The sequence below is a fragment of the Convolutriloba macropyga genome, chromosome 9 (assembly GCF_964194025.1).
Source record: "Convolutriloba macropyga chromosome 9, txConMacr16.3, whole genome shotgun sequence".
Classification (NCBI taxonomy): Eukaryota; Metazoa; Xenacoelomorpha; order Acoela; family Convolutidae; genus Convolutriloba; species Convolutriloba macropyga.
The window spans coordinates 54831395-54837515 of NC_134476.1; the positions used below are offsets into that span (position 1 = coordinate 54831395).

At 36.7% G+C, this 6121-nt stretch overlaps 1 protein-coding gene across 1 annotated transcript in view; it reads left to right on the forward strand.

The window, feature by feature from the left end:
• The first annotated feature begins 3089 nt into the window (after positions 1-3089).
• Positions 3090-6121, forward strand: part of LOC142345864 (ubiquitin-conjugating enzyme E2 S-like) — a 309073-nt gene continuing 306041 nt past the window's right edge. Inside the window, exon 1 of the mRNA XM_075398291.1 lies at positions 3090-3093. The gene's annotated coding sequence lies outside the window, so the exon portion shown is untranslated. The remainder of the gene's footprint in view (positions 3094-6121) is intronic.

Below are 6121 nucleotides of genomic sequence, written 5' to 3' on the forward strand. Positions count from 1 at the left end.
CTTCCTTTTTTCAGGTCAATTAGTTGCCATTAATTTTTTCAAATCCCTGATTTCAACAATCGCGTGCGCGACGTCATTTGAAGTGTATTTGAGGGCAGCTAATGGAAGCAGCAAAGATCTTTCCGAGGCTGATCTACGAAGCTTTTACGACTTTTTTCTGTCAATCTGTCCGCTATGTTAACAGTAATTGAATTATGTAAATTCATGTTGCAGAGCATCGTGACCGAAATTTGACTCTTTAATCACCCATTTATTAGTCATTTTTCTTTGTTGTAACGTCTTTTTCGTGGATTGCGGCTATCGCTTCCGCCATTGATCACAGTACAGGCTTTTCCGTTATAGTTCCCCTCAAGCTTAGTGGTCAAGTAACGTCCCCACGTCTTAGTGGTTAATGAGAGCATTATCATTTTAGAAAATTAAAATGCAATTTACAGCACAAGGATGTAAGCCATTTACGCTTTCTCAGCTAGAAAGAATTGTTTTGTCTCACGAATGTCGTTGCGATGAAACTCACTTCCGTGTATGTTTTCGTTTACGGACACTGCATTCCGTGACCAAATCTAATTCAGATCCAGCCACAGTTGTCCTGATTGGTGAAATAGACGATTGTATGATTGATCGCAGAAAAGCAGAAACAGTAATGCTTGTTGTTTTCAGAGATTTCCACCGTCCGCTTTTAACAATCGGGGGAATTTTTGAAGCTGTTGCACGGTTTGAAAGTTACGCAGATTCGTCGGACGGAAAACCCTCCTTATCCATAGATATATTGAAAGTGATATCCGAAGTAGATTTAGCAACTTTCCAAGCAATCCTTAGCTTACAAGAGTCCAAACTTCTCAAGTATGAAAATAATTGTTCCAAATTAGTGCATTCAAAAGAAAATGAAATTCTATCATTTCACGATCATATATTAGATTTCGTGCAGTAAAGTGAATTTATCTAGTCCATTTACGAAGGATACTACTGGTAAGCGTAACGTACTAAATTTACTAACAAAATATTTTCTATTAGTTTACATGTTATATTGATAGGATGTCTATCAATGTGAGGTAGTGGACGGTAGACATTCGTCCGTTAGTAGCGTAGTAGGTACTGAAGGCAGATGAACTTCAGGGGTTGTCAATTACTAATTGATTATTCAATTAATTCCTACAATTATTTGATTGGTAAGATGCCAATTATCAAATAATTGATTGAAAAATACCAATTAATTGCAATTCATTGATGGAAGATTTGAAAATAAAAGTGAGGAAATAACCCTCGTTTTCCTTAAAATGAAAACTTTCGTAGTGGCATCAGTCTTTTGGGATCAGAGGCTAGGTCTGCTTGTTGTAAAGAAACAAAATTTGAAAAAAGAAGGAAAGAGGAATTTAAAAAATCAAAAGGAAAACATGAAAATGAATGATGGAAAATTTTTGAGATGTGTGTGGTGCGGTTAAGGAGGATAATAAATCATACTAATATGGTTGCTAGAAAAATTATCATTAAATCATATAGCTATACTTATATTCGATTATGCAAAAGTGTTTGAAAACAAAATAAAGAGAGAATTTCCTTATAGAATTTAAGTATTGAAAAGCTTTAGTAAACAAGTTTCTCTGCTTTTTGCGAGCTCTTCTCCTCTTCTTAGTGCCGTTTTCAGACTTTTTTAAAATAAGGTCTGAGTCAAAAGTATGAGAACACTATTATGATTTCTTTTGAATTAAGAAAGAGAAGCGTCAAAAGTGCTGGACCCTAGAGCTGCCAGGAGTTTCGCCTCTCGGCACGTGGTCAAACAATTCAAGTATTTGCCGCTCAGTAGTTCGCGTATGCCAAATTGGTGTTACTGTCGGGTCTAAACAAAAAAGTCATATGCTTTTACCTCAAAGTAAAAATAAGGAGTCAATGTTTTTGTCAAATCATCATAATTTACTTGGCCGAGCCGTTCCGACTTGGGAGGAATTTTCAAGTAGCTGCACTATCATGTCCTTTTGTTTAACCTCGGGACTGTCTTAAGGGTCCGGCTCCTCGGCCAGTCCCAATTTTACCTTATAATGAAAAAATCATAATTTCGGAAATATTTCAGAAAAAAGTGTTTTCTTTGATTTTAGGCCTCACTCATTTGTAATTTTTGCCCGAAAAGCACGTTTTTAACATCATCAAAAACCACTTTCGGAAGATTTTCTCTTGGCCTATGTATCTTTTGATCAATTTTTCGAAAAATTGGTTCAGAAATACGAAAATTTAATTTCAGATTTTTAAAATTTTTTCTATTTTTTTTTGCATTTTTATAACTCACGTGCATTACTAACTACTTGGATGACCGACTGGACTTTACAGAACATCAATAGCTGAATTAGGTTAGCATTAAATTCTTTTAAAAAGGGCAATTGTTCCCCCAACCGTCAAAAAATTTTGATCAAACATGACGTTTCGAGTTCTCCTACGCCAAAACTACGCTTCTGTGACCCCACTATTTTTCGATGGCAGACAACTTTTATCTTGGAGGTCGTTGGTCAAAAGTCAACCGTTTCCGAGAAAATGTCTGAAATCACAAAAAAGTGTCAAAAATTACGACTTTTTTGGAAATTATGACTTCGCTATAAAACCCCCCACCTGTTCTTGATCGAATTGCACTTTCAGAAACTGAGAAATTTTCAAAAAAATGCGAGAGGAGAAAACTTCAAAGAAAGTTGGTTTTTGATCCCCCCTCCCCCAAACCGCAATATCTCTTCTCACAGGCGTGTTTGGGAGATGTGAGCTGACGGTCTTATTATTTTCTCACCATTTTGGGGAGGCATGCAAAGTCTCATCAAACGTGACCATCAGGGTCTTATCATCAGATCTTAAATTTGTTGCACTACATCCTTAGTTAAAGGAATATTATCTGGCAGGGCGCAAACCCGACAGCCGGGGAAATTGTTGTATTGATTTGGTCCCACTAGCGCTGGTCACCTCAGAATTTTATTGAACAACTAAGTTGTCAAGTGTGCTAAAAGCCCACTGAAGAACTTAGTTTTTCGACAGTTTTCAGGGGACCAGCGCAATTTTGAGAACCCAGCTCCTATATTTCATTTTAAACATAGTTTGATTGTTGCGATAATCTTATTAAATAGTTCTTGATAGTTGTTATTTACTGTGGTATCAGAGGCCGGACTTTGTTTGGGTAGCCCCAGTTACCGGGGACTTCAGATTCCGGCGGAAGAATTTATACGAGAATTATCATCGATTCCATATTTGTTATCAAGCATTTGCCGAGAGTTCTCCACCTCTGCTTGATTGTTTCCCTACATTTTTCGCCATCCTAAATATTTATATTAGTCAAAAATTTGATGTGAGTGTTCTCCACATTCGTTTGACTATTTAGTTAAGGCCCCTAGTGGCCAATTCCCTTAGTCCCCCTTTATCCCATGTTACAATGGTGCCTCCGCCGCCACCGCCAAAACCTCTCTGCAATATTTGTAACGAGCCTTGCAATGTACAAGTGAGTTCATTTTGTGTCAAATGTAAGAAAATATATGTTCACTTTGGTTGTTTGGAAGTTTCAAATACCGCAAATATCAAAGGAATGATCTACTGGTCATGTGATAGTTGTACTCATATCTTTAGAACTGTCTGCGCTGGACAGAATAACGGCCGTTGAGAAAAAGCTCGATTGTGTTGATTCTTTGTTCCGCGAGGTGACATTCAACGCATTGAGATAGCGTTGATAAAGAAACCAGAATTCACTTTTCTAAAAGCTGCAAAAAGTGGACCCGGCAGGAATCGAAATGTCAGCTCATCCAGTTATTACAGTGCGTCAGTAAACAAAAAAGAAAAAGACAGTTGACAAAAAGACAGTAAACAAAAAGAGGAATTCGGACGAATTTGAATTTGAAACTGTACAGAGAAAAGTAAGATCAACTAAGTAGATAAAAAAACGGGAAGGATCACCAATCCACAAGTCATCAAGGGTGTCAAAAAAACCCCAAAGCGTTGTCATTTATATATAGGTCAATTGATTCAGAACATAACAGCATCTGAAATGGAGGAGTACTGTGAAGAAAATAACTTTGAACTACTTCATATTCGCCAAATTTCGAAGTCAGAAGCTCACCTGAAGTTCTCAAGATTGTTCTCCTGGGTGATTTTAACATTTTACTGAATCTAAATAACGATGCATCGAAAATGTGGATCTCATTTTTTGAAGATTTTGGCTTGACTCAGTACGTCTGCGTTGGAAGAAGTTTGACTCTGAAGGTTTTATCAAATTATTGAAGCCGTGCTTAAAGTTTGATGTTGCCTCAAGTTTTGATGAAGCATGGGGATATCTATCTAAGGTTTGAGGACAATATTTTGGATTCCGTTCTACCACTCAAAATAAACACTTTTACTTAACATCAATGCCCATTTTTTGACAACGAGCTTTTGAGTTTGAAACGAAGAGAAAAGTAGAGCGTAAATATGGAAAGTCGAAAACATCTGTACTAAAATCTGAATAAGAAATTGTTACCCATAAATATTTTGAAAAATTCTTAGAGAAGCGTAGATTATACATTAAGAATGCGTTGATGGAAAATTGTAGCCGTAAATAGTTTGCCACCTTAAAATTGCCACCACTGCGTTGTCGGTAAGTCAGTTTTGAGATTCGATTACGGCGTCGTCAAACAGTACATCTCCACTAGACATCATTCCGACACATTTTGTAAAGCCATTTCCAGATTATTTTTTTCTCGACCTCCTGAAACTTCTTAATCTTTCGCTGAAGTCCGGATGTTTCCCCCAGTCCTTTAAAATGGCCATTGTTAAGCGCGACTTGAAGAAAGCAAATTCTGACAATGCAGATTTTTCAAATTATGGACCTCTCTCAAACCTAAGTCACATTTCAAAACTATTAGAACGGGCGGCTTTTATGCAAATGCGTAAACACCTTGAAAAGAGTACTCTCTTTAGTAAATACCATAGTGCCTACAGGAAGTTTTTTCTACAGAAACAGCCCTCGTTAAGGTGACGAGTGATTTGCTCCTTAATTTAGATAGGACAAAAAACACTTTTTATATTGGACTTGGTCTATCAGCTGCCTTTGACACTCTCGATCAAGAATTACTTTTTTCAATTCTGGAGACAAGTTGGGTTCAAGTATGAAGTGCTGAGCTTTTTATTAGTTATCTGAGTAGTAGATCTCAAAAAGTGTTGATTGTTGGTGAATTTTCGATTGCCAAGAACTATTAAAACTGTTGTTCCTCAAGGATCTTTTCTAGGCCCTCTTTTTCATGTTTTCTTGTTCCTCTGGAAGTTCTGTTTGAACGTCTTGAAGTTAATTATCATTTTGATGCCGATAACACTTATCTATTTTGTTTACCATGCTTCGATAAATCAGAGGGTTTTTGATTTGATACTTACGACTCTGCAAAAGTGGTTCAGTGGTGCTAAGCTCAGATTAAACTCGAATAAACTGAGTACATGTTAATTAGTAGAAAGAATAGTTTAAATAGCGACATTGAACTTGCAGCAGACGTCGATTTATCTAACAATGTTTAATGTTTTGTTGGGCTTCAGCTTAAATTCCAGACTTTCATATACGAAACAAGTTAGTTCTATGTGTCGTAAATGTTATTATTCCCTGCGAGTCGACAGAAAGTCTTGTAATGCTAGTTCCTGTAATGCTTCTCTCCCTACTAGGTTACTGCAACTCACTGTACTATGGACTACCTGTGTTTTTTATACAGAAATTACAGCGTGTAATGAACTCAGCATGTCTCATATTTAGGCTATGACCTGGTCCACCAACAGCAAATTATATCAAAGAGCTTCAATGGTTACCCATGAAACAACGTGTCCTCTACCAATTTCTTTACCAATACTTTTTGGTCACCGTTTGGTTCACCATCTGTGGGAAATTCCGCTGTATCTTGGCGTATTAGTTTTTATAAATGATAAGGTGACTAGATGTCAATATGCGTACAATTTGAAGGTTCCGAATTCCACAACTGCATTCGGGCGAAGATCATTCAGTTTTGCCGTTCCTTTCGAATGGAATAAGTTGTCTTTTGAAATGAATCTAAAACCCCATGTGTTTGATTATCGGAGAAAATTGAAAAAAAATTGATTTTGAAAGCATTTTGATTTTGAAAGCATTTTGAGTTTGTAAATGGTGATTAAA